Genomic DNA, 21,874 nt, shown 5'->3' with positions numbered 1-21,874 from the left:
ATTATATAATTTGGCTTTTACTTAAATTAGAGGGAAGGGAAATTTTACATAAACGATTTCAATAAATTAACAAAACGCAACTCATATTTTTCTTGTTCTCATCGCGGATCGTTTTCATTCTGATGATTCAGTGTTTGAAATGTATATGTAGTGTAATAAAGAGAGGGATGAGTTTTATACAGAAGGTCGTCGTGGTGAAAGGGAGGTGGAGGAGAATTTTCTCTATACTCTACATTTTATAGATTGTTGAACAGGGGTGTTTGTCACAATTGTTCCGTCCCTGCGTTTACTGGGGAAGAATGGAGGGGTGATTATTTAGGGGTTGGTTTGCGCCGTTCTTCAACCAACAACACCAGCGCCACTGTGTGTTCTCCCCTAGAACTATTCGCTCGACTATAAGGGTCTAACCTTATCATCTGGTTTTTGTTGAGAGGAGAGGAGAGAGTTTCGTGCGCTGTCACGTTTCTCAGTTCTCTCGTGGTTTGCTTCTTCATTTTTTTTTTATTGTTGTTATTATTTTTTTCCTCATTCATCACGCACACATTAAAGTCAATAATTGCACGCGAATTTATAAACGAGATATAATATATATCCCAAAAATATTCATATATGACGTAACATATTTTACAGAAAATATAATATACAAAGAAAAAAAGAAAACTGTTTATTAGAGACGTGTTTTTGTGAAAACAAAGTGAGCTTGAAAAAAAAGAAGCACAAAGAGAAAGAAAATAAAGACAGAAAGAAAGAAAGAAAGAAAGGAGACGATCATCCCTTGATAAAAAAGAAAGCAGTGCCCGGGAATTCTATCATCAGCTTCTTGGCCTTCATGGCAAGTCTCATGAAATATTTATTATGTTTATAATGTTTCGATTGTTTGTCTTCTCATGAAATCGTATTTTTTGGTTTTTTCTTTTGTTATTTTGTTATTTCTGATGAATAGTATGTGCTTGCGAATTGTATTTTTCTTGTTGTTGTTGTTGGAAAATATTTCTTGTTTTGAATTTTATTATTTGATACAATATCCTTTGTTGTCTTTATTTTAACAATAGTTTGTTTTTATTTTGAATTTCTCAAAAAAAAAATTGTTTTTCATTTTTGAACTATGGGAAACGTTGAATTTATATAAAATATTAGTTCATTTGTTGCTTTCGTTCTTTACAGTTTGTGATTATTTTGTTCTTATTTTTTGGCAAGTTTCGTTTTTTATTGTTTTTTAAAAATTGCTTATTAAATTGTTTATGAACAAGGAAATTGTATTTACTTTATAGGATTTTTTTAGCTTTAGTTAATATTAAATTTGGATTTCTAAATTAAATTTGGATCATATTGTACCTACACTGAATACTAAAAATTGTATGAAATAATTTATTGGTTGATTATCAAAAAAATATTTCTTTTCGACAAGTAATTTTTTATTTAAATCAAATGAACTTTAATAAAATTAGTTATTTCAATTTATTTAATTATTTTTCAGTGTATAAATAATGTATGTTTATAAAATTTATTATTATCGTTCTTATAATTATAATTAGTATAATTAACATAATAATAAAATGTTAAATAATTATTATAATTATTATTCTAATAAAATTATAATTATTGTAATTGTAATTATTTTAATTAAAATTATTATAATTGCAATTTATATAATTAAAATTATTATAATTGAAATTTTTATAATTACAATTATTTTTAATTATAATTATTTTGACTATAATTACTTTTAATTATCTATTGGATTTATTATTGTAGTTATAATAATTACAATCATTATAATTATATTTATTTGCAATTGTTATCAATTAGTTACTAATTAGTAATTACAGTTATAATTACAAAAAAGTTATAGCAAAAACATCAAGTAATTATTATTTGCAACTAATATTATAATTATAATCGAAATTATTTTCATTATAATTGTTATAATTGTAGTTATTTTAATTAAAAATCTAATTATAATAAATTGTGATTATTTTAATTTTAATGATTATATTTAAAATTATTATAATTATAAATTCAATGCATTTTTTGGAAGCCATAAAATTATTATATAAATAAAAGATGTTTTAGTTTTTCTGTTTGACCTAATGGCCAAATAGAAAAACTAAACCATCTTTTATTTATATTATAATTATTATTTTTATTTAGAATATCGATTGTTATAAATATCGTAAAATTTGTGTGTATTATTATTATTTTTTCTCATTTTCTTATATTAAGGAAAAAAAATGAGGTACGAGATTTTTTTCTTTTTTTAATTTAAATTTTGAATTTGTTGTCAGTCGTATAAATTATAGAAAGTCGTGGAGTCGAAATAATTTATGGAATATCGATGTCTATCCCTTTTAAAGGCAGGACTAAATATCTCTTGTCAGTAGAAAGAGCTTTAATGGAACGTCAGTCTGACCAAGTCAGACAGGCTATTACTACTGAACCATTATTCTCTTCCAGTTCTCATGCTGTATGAAGATGAGAGATAGAAAAGAGCTTTTGGTAGAAAACTACTTTTTTTCCCAGAGGTTTTCTTAATAGAGAATTCTTGTTCAATTTCAAAACTCTTCTTGTGATTACAATTTAAATTATGATATATCCTTATATATATATAGGAAGAGAGAGAGAGAGAGAAATCGTAAAAAGAATAAGAAAATTTTTAGATAGCAAGTTTATATGACTATATCTTAATGATGCTCTTGGATGATATATTTGCAACTTATGAATATATATCTTTTTTATACCTAAGTCGTAATTTCGTGTTTCAATATTTTCTTTTATTTAAAATTAAAATTCTCCCTCCCGCTCCTCTTAAAAAATATTTCAATTCTAGTCTCTCAATTTAAATTAGTAAAGTGTTTACTGACTATGCTAAGTGACTGACTTTGCTTTTGAATTAGTAAATTTTACTAATAAATTAGAAGAAATGACTTTTTATTAGTAAAATTTATTAATAAATTAGTAGAAATTACTATATATTAGTAAAACTTACTAATTCAAAAGCAAAAAATCCGTCTCTAATTTAAATTAAAAAACATTTTTACAAATTCACATTTAGAGAGTAATACATTATTATTATGAAATTTTTTTTATTTATTTAATTTATCTTTTGACGAGAATTATAAACAGGTGTTTTCTACAAATTACAATTTTAATTTTTAGAACTAATTATTATTTCTTGGCAGTTCAGTGAATAATTAGCTTTTAATTAAATCTATTTGATCGCAGTAATATTTAATTATTATCATTTAAACATCACTGAATATTAATTGTTTAAAAACATTTGAAATTTTTAAAACATTTTTCCTTCCTAATGAAAATTTTTTTTTTTTTATTTTCTTTTTGAAAAATTGCATTAAAATTTAATCAAAAATTTTCTATATATAATAGAATTGGATTTTAATTTAAAGTTCACGGTATTAAAAAGTATCAAAAGTTTATTTTCACTATACAAAGGAGATTAAGAAAACTTTAGGTATTCAGATGGCATATTCCGTTTTTGTATCTACATATAAAGGCTTCCTTGGTTCAGAGCATGGTCGAAACTAGAAAATAGGTCAGGGATTTTATTTGAGTTTCCCTTGAAGCAATGTTCTCTAGATATACACAATATATATTTATATATAAAAAGGACGTGTTACAAATAGAAAATAAGGAGAATTTTTTTTTATTCTTGAAATTCAAAAAAAAAAATATTGTCATGATTTTAGTTTTTTGTTTGAACTGTCATATAAGGGAAGCAGAAAATTTAAGAATTGTAGCTCTTTTTAATAAATAGTACAATAATTTTATAAAATATTCTGATCTATTTAAAAATATAGAAATATTTTTAAAAATACCCTAATGTATTAAAAATTCTGAAATATTTTTAAAAACATTCTCAAGTATTTAAAAATTTTAAAATATTTAAATATTTTTGAAAAATATTTTAAAGCGTTGAAAATATTAATAAAATAATACTTTTTTATTTGATGAGAATTTAAAAATATTTCCCCAGGGTTAGTTTTTTGTAAAAAAAATTTAGTTTAGTCTTTTTTAAAAAATTTTTGTAAGCGTATGTAAAAACGACAATTTACATTCTAACACTTTTAGTTTGATTGCCAATCGAGCTGAAACGTTTTACAATTTAGTTTTGTTCATTTTTTGAAGTGTTGTTTTATTTAGAATTTAATTGTTTCGGAAAACCAAACTCTATACTCGTTGAAAAGGCAAAAAAGGGTCGTCGTTATATGGAAATTATTTCAAACGACTTAATAAAGCCGAGTTAAGTTTTTAACTTAACATTTACATACATGTGAAAATTCGAAAAGGTATTTAAATTTTTGTATAGGAAAAAGTTAGATTACAATAGAATTTTTGAAAAAATTCTTTTTAAAATTGTTTGCTGTGTGCACAATATAATATGCATTTCGTAAATGGTAAAGTTTACTTTGAAAATATAGTAAAAATTAACAGAAGTGGGCAAAAAACTGTATAAAATTTTTGTTTAATTTTTATTATTGGTTAAATTTTTTTTTGGTTAGGTAAATTTAACTAATAAATAATAATTTCTACTAATTTATTAGTAAAATTTACTAATTGAAAAGCGAAAAGTCAGTCACTAATTCAAATCAATAAACAGTTTTACTAATTCAAATTTAGAGAGTAATTTAATTTGTGAAATTGGACTTTTTTGTAGTTATTTATTTAATAAAAATTAGTAATTTTCTACTAATAATTTTTTATTTTTTACTAATTGTTGAACCAAAAAGTCAGCCATGATTTAACTAATAATTAGTTATTTTCAATTAATTAAGATTTAGAAAGCATGTAAATAAATATTTGTTTGATATAAATAAATATTTATTTGTTTTGAATTTATTTGGTGCAAACACTTTTTTAATATGGTTGTAGCAACATTTGAATCAAATAAAATTTTTACAATGCATTGATTATCTTCTCTCGAGGACGGCGTTAATAATTTTTTACGAGATTTTTATTTTTATTTTAAGGAAGTAGGAAATTTTAATAAAATTTTAAAATTTTGAATTTTTAACCGCATGAAAATGTAATAAACTTGGAAAATCGAAATTGTTAAATTTCAGCACTGAATTTCTAACATGTGATCGTTTGTAGTGAGCTTGATCAGTTGTATTGGATTCGTAACAGCAATAGGGCCAGTGTTCGATTCCTGATGATTAGATTTTTTTCCATTAAGGATTTTCTTAAATTTTAATTTTCGAAATTTTTATCAAAAATAAATTTGGTTCATTTCATCGAAGGAAGTAAAATTAAAAAAAAATACGCTGATTACAAGTGACAGAAAAATTTTGTTTCTAAAAAATAAAATGCATTCAACGAGATTTTGAAATAGGAGGAGACAAGTTTATATTTGCAAATATATTCCAAGTGCCAAGAATGTATTTCAACTAATTTTTTTCTTTTTTTTCTTCTTTTCTGTATATATATATATGAAATCCGTAAAATTGCCGACGTGAGTATAATAAATGCATTCTTTTTCCGAGAGGAGTCTTGTTTTAGAAATTCGACTCTTGTCTGGTTGGAAGGAGTCTATTTGCTGTATCCTGGGTGAGCAGAGGCCAGGGATATATTTTTCTTTCGTACGCTTCTTTCTTTCTCTCCTGTCTCACTCTCGCCTTTGTCTCCCTGGAAACCTTGCGGTAGTTATGCGACGTTCGGCTCCTATAAGGAAACGCTTGTGTGCAGCATAGACGGTCGCGGGATGAGGGTACGATCCAGAAACGTGACTTGGATGCAATATTTAAAAGCAGCTCTCTCGGCGTCAATACTCTCTTGGCGACATCCTTACGCACGAAATTCAAAGTTTTGCTTGTCTTTCGCTTTCTGCAGTTGGCTCTTCTCTTTTTTTTTTTAAACAAAATACTGTAATGCTGTTCTCTCACTTTTTTGCTCTGTCTCTCTATTTCTCTCTCTCTCTCTCTTTTCTATATATATGTTCTCTCCTCCGCACTTGTTCTTTTCTCGGTGTGTCTTGTCTATTCTCTCTCAAGGTCTGACCTTAACCTCAAAACATCTCTGAACTCTTTTTATATCTAGATACTCCCGCGAATGGTTCTAGTTCGCCTGATCAGACATAATGTTTATTGTTTATGGGTGCTGTGAAACGTAAAATGGTATTTTCAAGGTGAAATTTGAAAGCGAATTATCAAGTTATATATTGAAAATGAAGAATTTATTTTTAATGAAAAAAAGTACGAATATAGTGAGTGTGTTAGTGTATCTTTTTGATACTAAAAATACAATTGGTTACATAGGAGAAAGGAATTGAAAATTTTCAGTGAATTATGAAAGCGAAATTAATAATTAACCGTAATTCAGTTTATTTATTTAGGCAATTATCAATTTTTTTAGTTTTCTATCTTGAATTTAAATTATAAAGAAAATTTTTATCTTTATTTTCAAAATAGCACGAGTTTTTCACGCATTCTTATAGAAAAATCAAAAGGGAAATTTCAATTTAATGATAGTCTCAGTCGTTAAGTGTTGGAGTTTGGAGTAGTGCGTCTAGGGTTCGATTCCTCTTGGAAAAATAAAAAATAGAGTATGTAAAAGTGTAATTGAATCGTGAATTTCGAAATGGGCTCGACAAAAACCGTAAGTGGCAATTTTAGATAACAAAAGACAGTGAATTATGAAAGCAAAATAAAATTTATTTAGTCAATTTTCAATTTTTTTTAATATTCTGTCCTTATTTTAAATTCTAAAAAAAGTTAAATCTAAATTTACAAAAAAAACTGATATTTTTTTAAAGTAATACAGAAAAAAATAGAAGAAGAATTATCAATTTAATGGTAGTCGCAGTCGTTAAGCGCTGGGGTTTTTTTGGTACAGTGGGTCAGAGCACTGGGGTTCGATCCCTCCTGAAAATTAAATTTCCTCTTTCTTTAAAAAACAATATTTCTCAATTTTTAAATATAAAACATTTATTTTCCACCTGGAATATTATCTTAAACGAAAGAACATATTTTTTTATTAAAAAATTTTCTTTATTAAAAAGAAACTTTCATTCTTTTTAGTTATTAAATTAAAATTACAAATATAATTTAAATGAATAAAAAATTTGAATTAATAATTATATCAGTTCTTATAGAATAGATTTTTTTTCAAAAGTATACACAACTATTATTAAATTGCATTTTTAAATTTTAAATTTGTTTAATAATTCCAAAAACTCTCATATTTTCAAATTTATTTGATAACTCGTTTATTATTAAACAAATGAATAATTATTTATCCTCTGGAATATGTAGATTTTTTTTAGTATAATGAAAATACTTTGTGAATACAATTTATTTTGGATTTATAAATTTAATTAATACGGAAACTAAACAAATTTCGTTTAAATGTATTAATATATATAATATAATACCCTCTATTGTGACGTAATGGCATTTGTGAATGTTAACTCCTCTCATTTCAATATAGAGTACAAAGCAATGAACTGCAAAACGGGATTAAAATGATCTTTGGAGAACTTAAATCATTAAACCGCTCCGGTATCGAATTAAATTTTCATTCCATTTGGCTCTTTCATTTTCATATATGAATTTTTCCATTTTAAATTAAAAAAAAAAAAAATAGTATCGAGTTTCATATATGTAAGCTTATAAAATTCATATATGCTGCTTTTATTTCTTTTTCATGAAAATAATATTATGTATGCGTGTTAGTTGGTAATGGAAGCATTTATTTACATTAGTTTATAAATATTATTATTTTACTAGATAGAAAATCCCTCGGAGAATGCATTTTTATATAATTGTGAAACTTGGTATTTAGAAAGAAACACTTCTCTCTCTCTCTCTTGCGTTCTCATAAAATTAATTAAATTTTGTTTAATAATGAAAGAAATTTAAAATTTCCTGCAGAAAATTTTCAAAAATTGCGATTCAATCAACTAAGCAAATTATGCTTCTTCGCTTAGAGGAACACGAATTATTTTTTCTTCTCCACTCGTTCTCGAGGTATTCTACCCTCCAGTATAGGATTTTTTATGATACGTTTGGTTTTTACTTTTCTCTCATTTTTTACCATTGTTTCTTTTTTGCAGCATTTTAGTTGAAAATTTCTATTTTTGTTTTCGCATTGTTTTTACTTAATTGGTTTAATTTTCCAGTGCAATTTTCAAGCTTCTATAAATATAAAATTAAAAGATTATTTTAAATTTTAAAGTAGAATTAAATTTTTTATTATGTTAGTACATTTTATTTCTATACTAAACGAAAAAAGGAATATTAAAATTTTTCCTATTTGTTATTTCTATAAAAAAATTTATTTATTTAACATTTTATTTATGTTTTAAGAATTTAGTTCTCAAAATATTTCATACTTTTTAAATCTGAATTTGTAAAAAATAACTAATTGTTAGTAAAATGTTAGATGAATTTTTTGCATCAGCAGTTAGTAAAAAATAAATAATTAGTAGTAAAATTTTGCCTTTAGTAATTAGTAGAAAATAACTAATTATGTATTAGTAAAAAAAATACGTCAATAGTCAAACTTAACTAATTGAAATAGTTTAAAAAAAATTTAGTTTGAATTATAGTAATAATTAGTTTTTAGTAATTATTTGGTTAGTAAAATACTACTATAGTGCCTGATTTCTTACCATTAAAATTTTTATTTTTTAATTAATTACTCTTTAAAACTGAATTAGTAAAAAATTACTGATTGTTAGTCAAATTTTGGCATTAGTAATTAGCAGAAAATAATTAATTATCAGCAAATAAATAATTAAGTATTAGTAGAAGGTAACTGATTATTAGTAGAAAATAACTAATGGTAAAAAATAATTTACTATTATTAAAAAATAATAAATTATTAGGAAATATGCAGCTGCAAAAATATTCAAATTTGACTAATTAAATTGGTTACAGAAAATTTAGTTTGAATTAAACTAACTCTCTAAATTTGAATTAGTAAATTTTGCTAATAAATTAGTAGAAATTACTACTTATTAGAAAAATTTATTAATTCAAAAGTAAAAAATCAGTCTCTAATTTAAATTAAACATTAATTTCATTAAACATTTTTATTCATTCAAATTTAGAAAGGATAGTTAGTTATAGTATTAACTATTTGATTAGTAAACAATTACTATTTGAAATAGTGACTGACTTTTTATCATTAAAATTAGTTGTTTATAACTTATTATCCTTTATAACTGAATTAGTAAAAAATAACTAAATACTATTAGAATTTTTACTTTAGCAATTAGCAGGAAACAATTAATTATTAGTAAATAAATAATTAATTATTAGTAGCAAGTAACTAATTAATTATTAGTAGCAAGTAACTAATTATTATTAGTAGTAAATAGCGAATAGTAAATATTAATAATTAGTTATTAGTAAAAAGTTACAGAAATTGTCAACTTTTTTTTATTTGAACTAAAAAATTATTAAAAATAAAAATTGAACCAAAATAAAAAATTTGAACTTTGATTATTTTTAATTAATTTTTTAAAAAGTATAGATAATTAAGAGTGAGTGAAACGTTTATTTAAATTTAGAAACTAGTTTTTATTTATTTTCTTTTTTTTTGATAATTAGTAGTGACGCGATCTGAAGAAAGGGACCTTAGAAGCAAAAAATTATAGGTTATGTTTGCAATTTTCTAAATGAAAATACAATAAAAGGATCAACTGTCAATATAAATCATTGATGTTTAAGTCTTCATTAAAACTAAAATATTTAATAAACACTGATTTTAATTCGAAATAAGTAAAAAGAAACTTTCAAACAAGAAAAAAGTAACTCTAACCCAACCTTAAAATGATATGCTTCTAAGGTCCCTTTCTTCAGATCGCGTCACAGTTATTTTTTCATTCACAGTTAGTTGTTCATCACTGATTACAAAAGTAAACATTCAACCACGATAAATAAACATTTTAAAATTTTAAAAAGAAGTAAAAGAGAGAGAGAGAGAGTATTTTTTTGGTGTCTAATTTTTGCGTTGTGAAAATAATAGACAAGGGTTGATTATTATATAGGAATATAAGAATAAAAAATAGTCAATAGGTTATTGGTATAAACGAAAGTGTACAGTGGATGACTAGTGGTGCTAAAGAGGGAAAATACAGAGAGTTACGACAATTATGGTTGGGAGAAAGGAGAGAAAAATGTGACGTGTTTGGAGTTGGGGGTTGGCTTGAGCCATTGTGCAACGGAACGCGAAATGAAACTGGGAGATGGGTGATCGTTTATATAAGTTCGACAGACGTATTCTCGCAGTCTCCCGCGCGTTGCTAGCGTTAACTTCGTGGAAATTCAACGTCGAAGATAGAAAATTCTATTGAATTCGACATTGACGTAAAACGTATTTTGTCCATAGTAATCTATATATATATACATCTTGAGAGAAAGTATGCTATTTATTTAAAAAAAAAAGCATTTTTAAATATATAATAATAGTAAACAATATAATTAATATTCAAATTATTATTGTGCTTAGCGTATTTGCACATTGGCTTTAATATTTAAATAAGTCTATAAATATTCAAGAGTAATTTCAACTTTCGATTTGAGTCCAAAATTTCATTAAATACTTAGTCTAAGTTAAACAGTATTTAGAAGGATAATTTTGAAACTTTAAAGAAAGTCTCTACTTTTATTTATATTGTGAAAAGTAATTCACTTTTCTTTGATGAGTCATGTTTAATTGCTTTTCATCTTGTTTTCAAGTACCAATAGATTTTTAATTGCCTAATTTCAGGACTTTTTTTCTTTTCTTCTTTGGTATTTATAAAAATGATTACGGTGCACTGAAAAAAATTATTTTATTCTCGATTTGAATCAAATAACCGATTACCTGTTTATTATCAATTAAATATTTATTTGTGTCAAATAATTTTTACTGAATTAAATAATTTTATTTGAATCAAATAATTTGTACTTGGATCAAATAAAGATGATGTTCCGTTTGATGTTTCAACTTATAATTTAACAGATTTGGGTTTTTAGTCCCTTTTATATCCTCAATGAACGTAAGTAATTAACTTTTCGGTTTGGTAATAGCAAAACTTTTCCTTAACCACGATTAACGTTTAACGAATTACCTACACGCAAAGTTTTATTCGGGGGATTTTCTGAGTTTTGTCGGTGAGGATTTTGGACGGTTAAAATGTTTCATCAAAATTGTGATGGGAATGTTTAGTAAAAAAAAGTGTATACGTATAAACAAATAAATTGTTTCTGAATCAAATAAATTTTCTTTGAATCAAAGAAAAATTCATTTTTAATCGAAAAACAAGTCAAAGCAAATAATTTTTCCAAATCAACAAAAATTTTTTACTGGATAAAATTTTTTAAATATTTTATATATATTATACACTTTAAACAGAAATGAATTTTTTCTCTATGTTATATACACGATAAACAGTGAATCCTTTTGAGGAGGCTCAAAATTCATTGACGTCTATTAATAAAAAGATTGCCTATATAAAGTTGAAAAGTGTTCAATCTTTCGTGAAATTATCGATTGGCTTCAACTCGATTCACCACTTTAACTCTCAATTTGACCTAATTCAGTGAATCCTTTCATCTTATATTGCTTTTACCAGGCCAGTTAACAGCCATTAAATATTTCAATATTTATTTAAAAAGTTCATATTGCCTTTGAGTTCAAAAACTACCCCATTACATTTCCGAGAAAACTTTTTTTGTAAAAAAGAGTGGATATTCATGCTATAGTTTTTTTTTTTTTTTTAAACAGGTCTTCCATTCGAACTTTGAAAAAACATGGGAAATCTAAATTTTAATTAAAGAAGATAATTACCTTCTCTTTCATTTGAATATAAACAATAGAAATTAACTCCAGTTGGGAAAAATAAGTTTGTTTAATTTTCATTTGACAGTGTTTACTTTTGAATGGAATAATTATTTGAGAAATTTTTAATTTTCAGTTTTGTGAATTTTTCGTGACTTTATTAAAATTTGCTGAACAGTTGCGAAAAATTTGATTGATTATTTTTTTAAATGATTAATTTCCAATTTTATTGATTTAATGATTAATTTCAAATTTAATTTGTCTGTAATAATTAATCCCCAATTTGATTGTTTTAATGATTAATTGACAATTTCATTTTTTTTTGTACTGATTAATTTTCAATTTTATTTATTTTTTTTTCTAGATGATTAATTTTTTCAATTTTATTTTTTCGAAAAGAAAAAAAATAATATAATTTCGAGAGGGATGTAAATGTAAAAAAGACAGTAGACATGTTTGGAGCAGGGTTATCTCTTCGAGGAAAATTTATGGCTGTGTTTGGAGAAGTTTCCTATAGCAGAAATTCGTGAAATTTAGAGCTTAGTTGAGACACAAAGGTCAACAGAGCGAAGGGCGTTAAAACGTTAACACCCCAACCTTCATTCTCTCTCCTCTTGTACCCTCGTTTCCCTCAGTTTCAGTATCCTTTGTATCCTTCCGCATTATTCTAAACCACACCCATTTGTTTATAATTAGAAATCTGTCGCTTCTAATTTGAAAATAATTTCCCGTCACTTTATCGAAAGGAAGGGGAAATTTTCAAAAAATTAGCCATAAAATATGTTTATTTATTATTAAGATAAGTATTATTGTTTGAGAGGAAATTATTGATAATTAAAGTTGATACTAATTGTTTGATGAAAATAAATAACTATTAGAGGTAAATTTATGTTTGAAAGTAATTATTGTTTAGAACAAATTATTTGGTAGATAGTAATAATTACTTGAGATAAATTAATGTTTGGAGTAAATTATTAATTTGGGTTGATTATAAATTGAAACTGATTATAAATTGGGACTTATTATTAATTTGGATCAATTATTACTTGGGACAAAATTTTTTAGAATTAATTAATATTTGAGTAAAATTATTAATTAGGAATAATTATTATTTCAAAAAAATTATTAATTAGGAGTTATTAATATTTAAGTCAATTTATTAATTAGAAGTAATTAATATTTAAGTAAAATTATTAATTAGGAGTAGGTAATTATTGTTTGAGATAAATTATTAATTAGAAGAAATTATTATTTGAGAATATTATTATTTATTAATTATTCTTTATTAATTGGAGCAATTATTATTTGAAATAAATTATTAATTATCAATAATTTGAATTATTTGAGGCAATTTTTAACTTGAGAATATTATTTATTCTACATCGTCGTGGAATCAAATATCGGAGATTTTTCAGTAATTGACTTATTCATGCAGTGTATCGTGAAATATTGAAAATGTTAGGAATTATGATTTGCCTCGTCTTACATTCAATTTCTTTGAATATGTACATTCATTGCAGCCTATACGGATTTCTTCGGTTTCGAGAATGTCATTGACTAAATTTTTCATTCGATGGTAGGAAAAGGCTCGTTTCTCGGATTTCGAAGGAAGAAATCACGGCAGAAGCTACACATGATTTTCCCAATAGGCAGTTTGAAAAAGACTATGTAACAAAATTCCTCTTTCTTTATATATTTTACATTCAGTTTTACAAGATAAATGTAGATTTTTATGATTTTTTTGCACTGAAATCTTTCAAAGTAAAATTTATATTTTCAATTTGCTATTTAAATGAATTTTTTTAATATTCTCATTACTCTCTGGATTTAAATTAGTAAAATTGTTTTCTAATATGAATTAGTGACTGACTTATCGGCTGTGGTTACTTTTTATGAATTGTGAATTAAATGAATTTTGGTAGCTCAGATATTAATTGGAATTGTTCTAGCAATTGTTTGGGGCCAGTAAAAAATTTCGTGACTAAAGATTATTAGTAAACACAAGATAAAGTTCGCTCAAAAAATAATTTTTCATCTTCTGCTGATTATCGGCTGTGGTTACTTTTTATGAATTGTGAATTAAATTAATTTTGAAGGCTCAGATATTAATTGGAACTGTTCTAGCAATAGCTTAGGACCAGTAGAAAATTTTTGTAGTACCAATTGTTAGTAAACAATAGATAAAGTTCGCATAACAAAATAATTTTCCATCTTCTGCTGATTATCGGCTGTGGTTACTTTTTATGAGTTATCATTTGGTGAACGACTTTTCATTAGTAATTTTTTACTAACTCAAATTGTAAGTCACTTTTTACTATCAAATTATTTAGTTTCAATTAATTCAAATTTAGAATGTAAGGAAAAATACAAAAAAAGAGTAAAATAAAAATGATTGATTGATTGTGGGATGTAATTTTTACTCTAGTCGATTGGATTTCCACGGGTCGGTTCAGTATTTTCTTATTAAAGTTCAATATAATTTTTCTGCGTTATTGGATCTAATTTTGGGGGTATAGGATGCGGTGGAAAAAGGTGAATATCAGCTAAACACTAAACGAAATTCCAAGCGTGTTGTATACATTCAACGAAAGCTACGAAGGTACTCTTAACCTTAATAAATCTTCGCCACCCGAGAAGCGCTTCTCTCGTGTGTGGAGATGCGAGTTTGCGGTGTTAAGGATGAAATATTTATTTTAATGTTCTGTAATTATGTAACAAGCCCCAGTGTAACGTAATTCACTCTCCTAAACCTTGATATAGAAACACGATAACATTTACTCCAGAATTCTTTTTACAAGATTAGCTATCTCGTTTTTTTTTGCTTTTTCTTTCTCCTTCTTCTTTTTTAGAATCGTATAATAATCGCATTCTCGAAATTGTACACGAGAACCAATTTTTTTTTCTTTATCATTATAGAAAAAAATGTAGGTTTTCTCTTTTATATTGATATATATAATGGAAGGCGGGGAAATACAATTTTTCTTGAGAATTTTATTAAAAATTCTTCTAAAGGTATATTGTGTAATTTTTCTTTTTTTGAGAATATTTTTTTTCACCGTGTTAGCTAAATCTTTAAAATTCAATCTCGCTGCGCTTTATATTGACGTCATATCTTTCTTGCCTGTGGAAAAAAAGTCTATTAATTGGATGAGTTATCAATATCTTTCTTCTTTTATGATAGATAAGACACGTTCGTTTATTTTCATACTATATCTTTGGCTTATTTTTTTTTTTATTGAATGAAAAAATAAATTGGAAATATGTTTTCTGGATTTTTAAATTCCAATTATTTTTTGGTTTCGATCAGGGAATGTAAATAAATGACTTTTGTTCTTTCTAATTTTTCAATCTTGGAAAGGTTGAATGGATTTTTTAAAAAAAATAAAAGTGGAAATATTGTGGTGGAATTGAAATCAAATAGTACTTTATCAGAGAGAGGACATGCTTACAGAAAGGCATTGTGACCATTCAAGATTAGAGCTTTTGTTTTGCACTGTTCGCTTGAATTGAATGGCTTTGCTTTAATGAATAGAGAGAATCTGTTCTATCCATTTTGATGAGCGTTTCTTCACGTCACTGCGCACATTCTATTGTCAAAATTTCTAGAAACACAATAATAAATCTTTCGTTTTTCTATATAAATAATGTTTTTGTGACTCTGTTAAATTGTTTTTTTTATAGATTCTTTTGTTTTCAAAAAAAGAGTAATCTAATTTTGAGAGGCAATTATTTCTTCTTTTATTTGTTTCACAGTTTGTTTTTTTTTGAAAAAGAGGAATAAAAACTACCTTTTGAATAAAAATTTATTCAATCTGAAAAGTGAACTCTGAACAAAAATTTTTACAGCAATAAAAATTTACTCTACTTTTTGAATTGGAATTTTTTTTAAAATCATTATGCAATAATCGTGATGTAATTTTAGTAATTTTTTAATTTTAGTAATTAAATAAAATTAAAATTATTAATAAAATAGTAAAATTTTACTAATAGTGGGAATGTTTATTATCTTGAAGCATAAGAAAGGACATTTTCACTATAACTGAGATTTAGTGAGTAGAGAGTAAATAAAAATTGCATCAAAAAACAAGAAAGTGTATTTAAACGTTTTTTCTCTAAATTGTGTATAATCGCAATTTCGCGTCACTTAAAATAATTTCAGGGCAAACAAGTCGAAAGATAAACTAACTAAAGCATTTAATACACACTCGCATAAAATATGCATTTTCTTTCACATTCCTCATAATATTCTTTTTCCCTTTCGTAGAGTGTAATAAAAAGGAAAATAAATAAAAGCAAAGTCTGTCAAAAATACATGTTTCCGCCTCTCTCGCTCTCTCTCTCGCTATGTATTTTCGTTGACGCTTGAAAATCTTGTGACGCACACGCGGACGTGAAAATATGACTATATACAAGCTCAAGTAAAACAAACTTGCATTATAGTTGCACTTTCCGTTTGCAAATGACTATACCGTGTGATACGTGCAGTTCAACATGTTTGACGATCTGCAAACATGCGAGTCGTAAATTATCTAGCCGACTATTCACAAAACTTATATTGTACATATAAATCATTATTATATTAACCAGTTGAAAGGGAACTCAATTGAACAGGTTGTCAAAAAACAACTAATTTTATAGTAAAATTTTGTCATTGGTTCGAATAGAAATATTTCACTCTTTATTAGTTTTTGTTATTAATTGATTAATTAATTAATATTATCTAATATTAGTCAAATTTAACTCATTTTTCAGTTATTTTTTTATTGATAATTAGTATATTATATAATTATTATTATTATTCAAATATTTTTAAATGTTTCCATAAATTTCAATTATTTTCTAAAATTTTAATAAATTCTTCGAAAAAATTCAACTATTTTTATAAATAGTAAAATTCTTTGCAAACATTCAATTTATTTTCAATTCACTTTTAAGTTTTAATAAAATTCTTCTTAATAAAATTCAATTGCTTTTAAAATTTTTAATTAAAATTATTAAAGAAACTCCATTAGTTTAAAAAAAAATTCAAAGAAATTCTTCAAAAGAATTTAATTAGGATTTTAAAAATAGAAATCATCGAAATTTTTTTCCTTTCTTTTCATTAAAAGACTAAAATTTTGTTAAACATTATGTGTTGTCAAATTGAAACTATGCAGATTTTTGTTCCTTACTTCTAAGGAAAATTAGAAAATTGTTAAACAATTGTGATTAAGAAATAGAAAATTTATTTATTTTGCATTATTTTTGTTTATGAATCACAATTTTTGTAACAAAATTATTATTTTGTTTTAGAAAAAGAAAAAAAAATATTTGCACAATTTATATTTTTAATTTTATTTTTGGAACAGGATTTTCTACAGGAATTAAGTCATCAAAAATTTCAAATTCAATCCTTTCTTAAATTAAACAACTTATAAAAGTATTTGATATAAAACGTGAAGATATCGATTGCTCTGAGTCGAAGACTCGGAGTGATCGATTTCTTCATGTTTTCAAATAATTAACGATGATAACTCAGGGAAAAAATTATTATTTTATATAAATTGTTACTCTAACTTCTTCGAAATTATTTTCATCATTCTAATTCAATTATTATTTTCTAGAATTAAAATTAAAATTTAAAAATTGTTTTTTATGAAAATAATTGAATTCCTTAAAAAATTTATTATTTATAAAAATAATTGAATTCCTCTAAAATTTTTATTACATATGAAAATAATTAAATGTTTGCATAGAATTTTATTAAAATTTTTTTTTAATAATTGAATTTTTTTTTGGATAATTTGATTAAAATAGTAGATATTGAAAATAATTGAAATTGGAAAAATGTATTTTATTTTTGAAAATAATTGAAATTAGGACAACCCGTGTGGAAAGTGAAAATTGGTCCTAGCCAGGTCCTACCTATTTTGCCCTGTTAATAGCTTGGTCCTAGGTTGGCAGTGTAGGTTGGACCAACAATGGGTGGTGATGCGATTCTAGCCTGGTCCTAACTTGGGAGCCTAGTTAGGACCAGTTTATGGGTCCATTTTAGGACCTAGAAAGGACCATCTCAGACAGTATTTTCTATTTCATTATAATTTTAATTAGTTAATAATATTTGTTAAAGAAATAACCTAAATTATTAATAATAAGTATTAGTTTTAATTAATTATTATTTTTTTCAATTAAGTGATGACCAAAAGCGAATTCATAAATAATGTTAGTATATGTAGAGATTAATATATATTCCTCTAATATATACATTAAAAATTATAAAAAAATTAGAAATTTGTTAATTAAATTATTTTACAGTATATATAATCATTAAATTGCATACTTATACGAATACAATGCAGAAAAATCGGAATAAACGCAAACCTAAGAAGTAAATAAAATCTAACGCACGCGGGAATCGAACCTACGACCTACGGACTACGAGACTAACGCCCTAACCACTATGCTAATGAAACTAGTTGAGATCAAAATTTTTATTGTCAGTGACTTGTGGACTTGCTTTTGATGATTCAATATAGTAATTATTGACACTAATACACAATAATAAATAAAAAAAATAGTTTAACAACAACAATAATAATAAAATAATATCCAAATATAAAAATTCAAAAATTAATATTTTTATATTATATCAAGAAAAAAAATATCTATACATTTTCGTTAAAAACAGGTTTTTCATTGTTCTCAATCATTTTTAACATTAATTTCTTGGTCTAAAAAAAATATTCGTCTTTTGGACTTGGAAATTTTTCCTAATTAATTAAGCGGGTAATCCACTTTTTAAAAAAATGTCAAAAAAATTTATGTTAAAAACAAGTTTTTCATTATTCTAAATCATTTTAAGCATTAATTTTTTGTTGCAAAAATTTTTTTAGACTTGGACTTAGAAATTTTTGCTAATGAAACTAGGAAGCCCAGGTAGGTCCTGGGTTGGACCTGGGTGGGTCAGCCCACATTCGAATTGCAATATCTCTTAGTGTTTAGCACCAACTTAAACGAAACTTAAAATCAGCGAACGAAATTAGAAATATATTTTACTAATGATAATTATATTGCAGTCTGTATCTGTTTAAATAAATAAATAAATTTTGCTGTTTTATTAACTTTTGTAACAAATTACTTAAAAATTTGCAGTTTTTTATCTAACTTCGCGATTATTACACTTGAGTAGTGAAATATGAAGATAATTTATAATTTTAACAATTCAGCATTTGTTTAAACAAAAAATTGTTGTTATTTATTAATTCTTAAGACAATAAAGCGTCTAGACACTTGTAGTCTTTTAAAATTTTGCAATTAACTAATCTGAGTATTTACTTATTGCAAAATTAGAAAAAACTGCTAGTTTCTAGGTTGATTGTGTAAAAAGTTAGTAAATAACAATTATTTGTTTAAACAATTGCTGAATTAATAAATTAATAAATTAACTTTATTTTATAGTATTTGTATAATTTTCTGATTTATGTCAAACAATAAATTGTTTAAACAAATATGATTATCAATTAATTTTATAAATATTAATTGAGAATATTTATCAATTTTTACATGTTTTTCATGTATCAATTTTGACACTTTATTTTCCTAAAAATTTTTCTAAGTCATAACTGGATCTCCTAGCTAGTACCAAGTTAGGACCAGCCTAGGATATATAAAAAGGGGTTGCCAAGTTAGGTCCAAGCTAGGGCCAATAATCATTTTAGGCATAGCATGGTGATTTCTACACGGGAAGAATTTTTTTTGACATTTATGAAAATAATTGAACTTTTGAAAAGAATTTTGTTATTTATAAAGATAATTGGGATTTTTACGAGAATGTTTTTTCAAATTTTGAAGATAGTTGGATTTTATAAAAAGAAATAATTTTTTTTTGAAAATAATTGAATTTCTGCAATTATTTGTAATTTCTCCAAAATTGAATTTTCTTAGTGTTTTCAACAAAAATTTAAATTAGAAAATTTTTTAATTCTATCATTTTTAAAATTGCTAATTTTATTTTGAAAAGTCAGTAAGAGGAATTGTTGCTAGTTCAGATTTAAAGAGTTATTAGTACAACTAATTAGTAGAAAATAACTAATTATTTATAAATAAATAACTTCAAACATATTTTTTGACTTATAATTTTGGTTTTTTGTTCGTTATTTTCATATATTGAATCTACTAACAGTGAATTTAGTTAATAATTATTAATTAGTGATTATTAGCTATTTTATTAGTAATATAAAATTTGAATCAGTGACTGATTTGTTATTACTGAATTAGTTATTTTTAATTAACTGAAATTTTTAGAGAGAAAGGCGAAATTTTTCCAAATTTATAAGTAAATTTCGTTGGAAAATATTTATTTTTAAAAAGTTCTTTTTAAAAACGAAAAAAAATATCCTTTTAGTTGTTTTATATCATGTGACAGTTGTTTGTTAAAAATTGGCTGAATATTTATTTGTAGAAGAGTTTTATTTGAAGGAAAAAGTGATATGCCCTCGAGCGTTTTTCAGATTAGTGTATAAGAAATATTTACCGCAATATTTACTTGCTTCTTGTATTGCTCTACGTCGTCGTCGTAGTCGTCGAGGGCACGTTATCACGTTTTGCCATATATATTCCTCCAATTTTTTTTGTCGCACACACTTCTCAGACAGACACAGAGACGGAGAGAGAGAGAGAGAAGCTCTTCTGGAAGGCTTTCGCTATATGCATCCAATATTATTCCGCTTCGTCATTATCCGGAACGTATGTGTGTCGAGAGGCTGACGAGGATTATATGGAAAAGCTAGATATGGAGACGCGTTGCATGTAGTGAAACAGGTTTGGGATATATAGGGATTGTAGATAGATGGAAGGAGACGTGAAAAGCGACAAAGCAAAATCCGCTTTGCATGGGTGCTATTTGAAGCGGAACTGTGTTGATATATAAATGTGTCTGTGTTTGTGTCTGTGTGCGTAAGCATTCAGTAGGAAAAGCAGCAACCTTCTAATTGCATACCGGAAATAGATGGAGGAGTCATCACCTCTGCTTTCTTCTTCTTCTTCTTCTTCTTCTTCTTCTTCTTCTTCTTCTTCTTCTTCTTCTTCATCTTCAGCTTCTTTGGATTCTTTGCCTTCTTATTCTTCCTCTTCTTTTTTTTCTCTTTCTTCTTCATCTTTTTCTTGATTATATCCTTCATCTGCTTCTTCATCATCTTTCCGGATAGAAATTTCATCAGTAAATTCTACTAGATTTTTTCTGGTTAGGTTAACCAGAATTCTGGTTGTTTTAACTAGAATATCGTGTTAAATGTACCCAAACCAGAACTTTTTTTCAATGTGTTTGTTTTAATTCAGTTGTGTTTGTTTTAACTACTGGTTGATAGTCAATACAACTTTTTAAATTAGATTGAAGACCTTTTGAATTATTTAGAGTATAGTTGGAAATAAGTTAGGTGGAATTTTGTTCAGTAGTCACTAGGAATTTATTTAGAGTGTGTGCTTCAGATTAATTATCTTCTTCAGATGAAGAGGAAAATAGTTTCTCGTTGAAAACTCATCTTTGCGGAGAATCTCTAATAGGGAAGACCCTAGCTGGGTCTAAGAAACGTTATTGCGGCACTTTGTGAAATTTCCTAGTTTCATTCCTCCACCTTATGTACATTCTTCATTCCATCTCTGTTACTTCCTGGTCTGTGGTGCATTTGGCACGAAGAAGCATTTGGTATGCTGTATTACTTGCAAGGTTGACGTTCCTCAAGGCAACTCGCCGAGATTAGGAGTTTCCTGGGATTTTCAACTTCCTTGAGGCATCTAAAATCTCCGATCCGAGTCATGCAACCTTGACGTTGCTTACACACAGGCACACACACAGAATGCTACTTTGCTTTTTATTAAACCTTATTCAAACCTGAATTTTAAATTTTTGTCGATATTTTTCCCAGTGGACAGAATTTTTGGGTTTTTTCTTCTTTCTCGGAGAAAATTGTTTTATGGTTGAAGAATTTTTTATTGTATTCTTTTTGTTGGTACGAATTTTGGTAAATTTTGGGAAATAATCGTTGAATTATTTGTTGACTCTACTCTCTAAATTTGAATCAGTTAAAAATAACGAATTCAGATTTTGAGAAATTTG

At 25.5% G+C, this 21,874-nt stretch overlaps 1 protein-coding gene across 6 annotated transcripts in view; it reads left to right on the top strand.

Annotated features, from left to right (window-relative positions):
• Positions 1-21,874, top strand: part of LOC122510823 (protein Fe65 homolog) — a 192,529-nt gene that overhangs the window by 414 nt on the left and 170,241 nt on the right. For 3 of the 6 annotated variants that reach the window (XM_043625738.1, XM_043625739.1, XM_043625735.1), the window contains exon 1: positions 395-832. The exons of 1 other annotated variant lie outside the window; for it this stretch is intronic. The gene's annotated coding sequence lies outside the window, so the exon portion shown is untranslated. Of the gene's footprint in view, positions 1-393; positions 833-21,874 lie in introns of those variants that run through there. 2 more of the 6 variants (XM_043625737.1, XM_043625734.1) reach the window with 1 other exon arrangement.

This window comes from Leptopilina heterotoma, unplaced genomic scaffold (assembly GCF_015476425.1).
Source record: "Leptopilina heterotoma isolate Lh14 unplaced genomic scaffold, ASM1547642v1 Lhet_76, whole genome shotgun sequence".
In the NCBI taxonomy this organism is placed as follows: domain Eukaryota; kingdom Metazoa; phylum Arthropoda; class Insecta; order Hymenoptera; family Figitidae; genus Leptopilina; species Leptopilina heterotoma.
This window is presented reverse-complemented; position numbering and strand designations above follow the sequence as displayed.